We start from the raw sequence: 6,570 nt of genomic DNA on the forward strand, positions 1-6,570 counted from the left end.
GCATTGCATTGAATGTATATAGCAGTTTTGGTAGTATGGCCATTTTCACTATTTTTACCAGCTGTTCCTCAGACAAAGGACTATTATCAAGGATATATAAAGAACTCAAAACAATCAGTCCCCCCAAATATAAAGACCCGATTCAAAAATGGGCATCCGAAATGAACAGACATTTCTCAGACAAAGAAGTAAAAGCAGCAAGAAAATATTTGAAAAAAATGTTCCACATCACTGGTCGTTCGAGAGATGCAGATGAAAACAACACTGAGATTCCACCTCACACCACAAAGAATGGCTGCTATCAAGAAATCACACAATAACAAATGTTGGCTGGGTTGTGGGAAGAAAGGAACCCTTCTCCATTATTGGTGGGAATGCAGACTGGTGCAACCACTATGTAAATCAATATGGAGATACCTCAAGGAGCTTGGACTGGAGATTCCATTTGACCCAGCCATCCCTCTGCTGGGTATCTTTCCAAGAGAACTAAAAGAATCATATCACAGAGAAGTATGTGCATCCATGTTTATAGCGGCACAGTTTATAATAGATAAATCTTGGAAACATCCCATTTGCCCATCCGCTGGAAACTGGATAAAGAAGATGTGGTTTTTATATAAAATGGAATATTACTCAGCCATAATGAATGAGAAAATAGATTCATTCATAGGAAAATGGATACATATTAAGGATATATACTCCTAAGTGAAATAAATAAGTCACATATGTGTAAATACTGAATAGTTTCCCTGGTATGAATAATCTGCAACAATGCATAAGATTCTAATAAGATTACTGACATTTAGAAATGGGAAGAAAGGAGCTAAAAGTGTAGGGAAGGTGGGATGGGTAGGGGAAGAGTAAAAAGGGAAAAGAAAAAAATGTGAGAGAATGAAAAGATGAAAATAAAGTGTTTGTAGATGGGGAGGGGCGGAGGGGGTGAAGGAAGGGCAGAGGTAAGGGGAAAAAATAAGAATCAAGACTTGTCATGTAGAGGTACAAGATCCCAACAATGAATGTAACTGTACTGTATCCCTAAAATGTACCAATAAACTCAATTAAAGCTGAAAAAAATTTAAAAAAATAAAAACATTAGTTTTTAGGGATGATAAAGAGTACTTTTTAAAGAAAACTAATTTAGGTGGTACATGAGTAAGGCAAACCCATATGAAGATAAAGTGATAAACATAACTTTTAACCAACACAAGAAAGTACATTGAATAATTGACATTTACATTAGTTTTTAGGGATGATAAAGAGTACTTTTTAAAGAAAACTAATTTAGGTGGTACATGAGTAAGGCAAACCCATATGAAGATAAAGTGATAAACATAACTTTTAACCAACACAAGAAAGTACATTGAATAATTGACATTTTGGTTTTCTTTCTTTTTTTTTCTCTTTCATTGAGTTTATTGGTACACTTTAGGGATAGAGTACAGTTACATTCATCATTGGGATCTTGTACCTTTACATGACAGGTCTTGGTTCTCATTTTTTCCCCTTGTCCCTGCCCTTCACCCCCTCCTCCCCTCCCCATTTACAAACACTTTATTTCCATTTTTTCATTTTCTCCTATTTTTTTTCTTTCCCTTATTACCTTTACCCTACCCTTCCCACTTTCCCTGCACCTTTAGCGCTTTTCTTCCTATTTCACATTGTCAATTATCTCATTAGGATCTTATGTACTATTATAGTTTGTTCACACCAGAGAAACTATTTGGTATTTAAACATGTGTGACTTATTTATTTCACTTAGACGTATATCCTCACTATGTATGCATTTTCCTATGAAATCAATCTAATTTCTCATTCTTTATGGCTGAGTAGCATTCCATTTTATAGAAAAACCACATCTTCTTTATCCAGTCTCCAACTGATGGGCAAATGGGCTGTTTCCAAGTTTTAGCTATTACAAACTGTGCTGCTATAAACATAGGTGTGCATATGTCACTGTGATATGATTCCTTTAATTCTTTTGGAAAGATATGCAGCAGAGAGATGGGTGGGTCAAATGGAAGCTCTAATCCTAGTTCTTTGAGATATCTCCATATTGATTTCCACAGTGGTTGCACTAGTCTGCGCTCCCACCAACAATGGAGAAGGGTTCCTTTCTCCCCACAACCCTGCCAAAATTTGTTATTGGTTGATTTCTTTATAGTACCGATTCTTTGTGGGGTGAGGTGGGATCTCAGTGTTGTTTTTATCAGTGTCTCTCCAATGACCATTGATGTGGAACATTTTTGCATATATTTACTTGCTGCTTTTACTTCTTTGTCTGAGAAATGTCTGTTCCTTTCATATGCCCATTTTTAATTGGGTCCTTATATTTGGGGGAACTGATTGTTTTGAGTTCTTTATATATTCTAGATAATAGTCCTTTTTCTGAGGAGCAGCTGGTAAAAATTTTTTCCCACATTGTAGTTTGTCTCTTAGTTCTGTTGATGGTTTCTTTTGCAGTACAGAACCTTTTTAATAAGATGTGATCCCAGTTGTTGATTCTTTCTGCTAGATCCTGTGCTACTGAGGATTTGTTCATAAAGTCTTTTGCTACGCCAATGTCTTCAAGAGTTCTGCCTAACTTATCTTCCCGCAAGTTTAGTGTTTCTGTTTTAATATTTAGATCTTTAATCTAGTCGGATTTTAATTTAGTGCATGGTGAGAGATAAGGGTCTATTTTTAACCTTTGGCAGGTTAAAATCCAGTTTTTTCAACACCATTTATTAAAGATCCTATCTTTCCTCCAGTGAGGATGGTTCCCTCCTTTGACAAAGATGAGGTCATTGAGTACACCTGGAGTTGTTTCTGTATCTTCCAATCTATTGCGCTGGTCCTCAGTCTGTTTCTTTACTAGTACCATGCTGTTTTTATAACAGTGGCTTTATTGTATAGTTTCAAAATGGGAATTGTTATACCCCCTGCCATGTCTCTGTTGCCTAGGCAGTGGAACCACTGAGCTAAATTCCTGGTCCTATACAATTTATTTCTTATTAACCAAGACCCATCATGCAAAGGTACAAGATCCCAATGATGAATGTAACTGTACTGTATACCTAAAATGTACCAATAAACTCAATAACAGGAAAAAAAAAGAAAAGAAAAAAATACAATTTATTTCTTATTAACCAAGACCCATCATGCAAAGGTACAAGATCCCAATGATGAATGTAACTGTACTGTATACCTAAAATGTACCAATAAACTCAATAACAGGAAAAAAAAAGAAAAGAAAAAAATACAATTTATTTCTTAAGATTATCTTGTTTTGTAAAGAATGGCATGATGGGAAATGCATAAAAATGATGTTTGGAGATCCAAAGATGCCTTCTTAGTAGTATTGTTTGCTTTTAGGCAATCACCATAAACTCACTCAAAGTGTTGATGAGAAGAGATATTCAGTGGCTGCATAGTCTATTTCCACAATGCAGATGCATTAGATGTAAATAACCTCAACTTCATAAATAATACTGTAATATGGTAAAATAATAATTAAGAAATGATACATTTCATAATTTATTACCCTTATTTTAATATTTGTTAACTTATGTAAGTTCATATTACAAACGTGCTCATTGGACTCACAAAATTCCTGAGCCCCAGCAGCTCTTAGCTAGCCTTAACAGACAATTTCTAAGATATATGAACATCTGTTTTAAGTTTTTCATGAAGCTTTATTGTATATGTTTGCAAATATTGATCCAAATTTCCAAAATTGATTTTTAGTTCTTTTTCAGAATAAATATCTCCATCCTATGGAATAATCCACACATCCTATCACTGTGTAAGAAAAATATCCAGTTAGAGTTTTTATCAACTTATTCTCTTGCCTCTATCAGATAAATATTTCAAAATCTAGTGTCTGTTTTATCTTAGTAATTTATCTTCAATAAATGAGAGAGTAAGAAAGAAGCTTGAAAGAAAATCAGGTAAACAAGAAATTATTTAGGATGTCTTGAAATACAGTTTATCTATCTCTAGCATAAATAGTGAACTGCCATTAAAGAAACTAAGGTTTTTGAAAACAAACTGACTACACAATAGTGCTCAGATTTTAAGTTAAAGAAATCTTAGAAATGTAACCACGAAATGGTAATTCGGTAAGATTTTGGAGCCATATTTACTAATAACTCCAATTTTCTATTCCTTTCTTTGCCATGCAGTCATGCTACTTTGAGTTTTGCCTGAGCTCCATAACCATAACGTAACTCCACACGACCAACAAGAATCAGCACATTATCCTCTATGAATATTTTGTGTATATCTGTGCTAACTTAGTTGCCGCTAAAGATTGATCATGATTACCGCAGAGATTAGCTTTACCTTCAGAAATTTGTTTCTATTAAATATATGTTCTCCTGATCAAAAGCACAATATATAATCATTAACTGCAGTATGTACTTAGGAGAAATCTAATGAACCGTCCTCTAAAAATCTATTACATGAGGTACTGACTTCATCTGAGAGATTAACCTATAAATCCCTTGGACTAAAAGCTTCCTAATGAATATTAATAATACAGATAATGACCATGATAACACATATTTAGTTTATATAGAGAGTATTAACACTGTGATTAGTTTTATATCTATCTATATCTCTCTATATATATTTATATATATAATATCTTATATAACACATAAATTATAATATATATGAATTTTAATTAAAAACAATCTATGAGGTAGGTGGTATTATTATTCTTTATGGATGAGGAAACTGGAGCATAAAAAGTGAAATTAACTTGCCAAAGCTACATAGCTCAACCAAGAATTTTTAGCTGAGATCTGAGAACAAGTGGGGTGCTCACCAGACTACAATAAGTAAAGGGAAAAAGTTTCACCACAGGAAACAGTTGGAGAAGCACAGTGTGGAAGAACAAACGAGTGTGGCCTCTGTTCACAATCTCATTAGCATAAAGACGAAGGCATCCCAAGCCCACAGAGGATTCTAAGCAACATTAAATCTTTGAGTTTTAAAAAAGAAAAAGAAAGGGTAAAGTATTTGATTGATATGACCGATTTATAGTTTTTAAACATTTCTTTGATGGCATGATGGAAAATGAACTGGAGAAATCAAAGTGTTTTGAAAACAATTGCTTAATGCTGGAGAGTTTTGCTTCTGGAACAGAAAATTACTTATAATTCCTCGTCTAGTCTGAATCTAGCTTTCTGATAAGAATCATGTGGCTTGCATCTGAGGGGTGATATAACTGAAATTCACCCTTGCTGCATTTTGTAAATATATACTCCTATGGATAAAGGAGTTTTTTTTTTTAATAAAATGGAGTACTAGTCAGCCATAAAGCATGAGAAACTAAAGACATTTATAGTTAAATGGATGCATATGGAGGCCATACTGCTAAGTGAAATAAATAGGACACATGTAAATATCAAAATGTCTCTCTGGTGTGAGAAACTGAAAGTGTAAAAAGGATCAAAATGTATAATAGATAATGTGAAATAGAGAGAAAAGGTCCAAAGGGGCAAGGGAAAGGAAAGAAGGGAAAATAATCAACATGAGAAATAAAAAAACAGAAACAGTCTTTGTAAAAAGGGAAGGGTGGAAGGGTTGAAGGGAAGGCAGGGGTATGGAGAAAAAATAAGAACCAAGATATTTTATATAAAGGTAAACATTCCCAATGATGAACATCAACATATTTTATACCAAAACTGTACCACTAAATGTAATAAATAAAAAAGATATAAAAATATACTCCTATGACACATCTGCCAATTTTTTTGGTAAATTATCCATATGATAATTTTCTACCAAAATCTAAGACATGGAAAGCCTTAGTCATATATGATTAATGTGTACCTACACCTATTGTGTAAAAATGTAAAATATATCATCTGTACTTTTCTAGAGCTGTTTTTGGAGTATTAACTCCCCAAATACATGAACTTCTAGAAGTAGCGACCATACTTTTTATAATACTGTTTAACAGAATGGTAGGATGCACAAATGTATGATATACACTTATAAATTGAAAAAAAAGTCAAACATGAAAGCCAATCTAGAATTATAAAATAAATGAACTTGGCCATTTGAACGGAGATAAAAAACAAATAGTCATCCTAGAAAAGAAAGATCACTTTATGTTCCTCATGCTATTAATCCCAGTCTCTAGAGACTGAGAATTCATCTTTTGGCAGCACAAGCAGGCTCAACAAACTGTAAAGAATAGAACCACATATCTTATTAATTAATTACAGTTGCATAAGCTCTTACTGATCCAGTCACCTCCTGCTTGGGTTTCCAGGATGGTTTTGCAGTACTGAAAAATGATGTGTGATTCTTTACCTAAGAAAAATCTTTTCTTTGAGCTTTTTCTCATCTTATAAGTAAGAGGCCTGGATAAATCAAGTGTTCTCAGAGTCCCCAACCAGTTAAGAAGAGAAACAGGGATTTGGTTTAAGGTTTTTTGCTCCAAAGCTGGTGTTCTTCCCACTGCAATTTTCTCTTTGTAATGTAAGATTTAAAATAAGGCATGAGGAAAACTGACCCACACAATTGCTATAATTTACTAAGCACAAAGCATTAATGGTTGTATGAAACCGCAGGGGAAGA

This window comes from Fukomys damarensis, unplaced genomic scaffold (assembly GCF_012274545.1).
Source record: "Fukomys damarensis isolate Sample0158 unplaced genomic scaffold, DMR_v1.0_HiC HiC_scaffold_14, whole genome shotgun sequence".
Taxonomy (NCBI): Eukaryota; Metazoa; Chordata; class Mammalia; order Rodentia; family Bathyergidae; genus Fukomys; species Fukomys damarensis.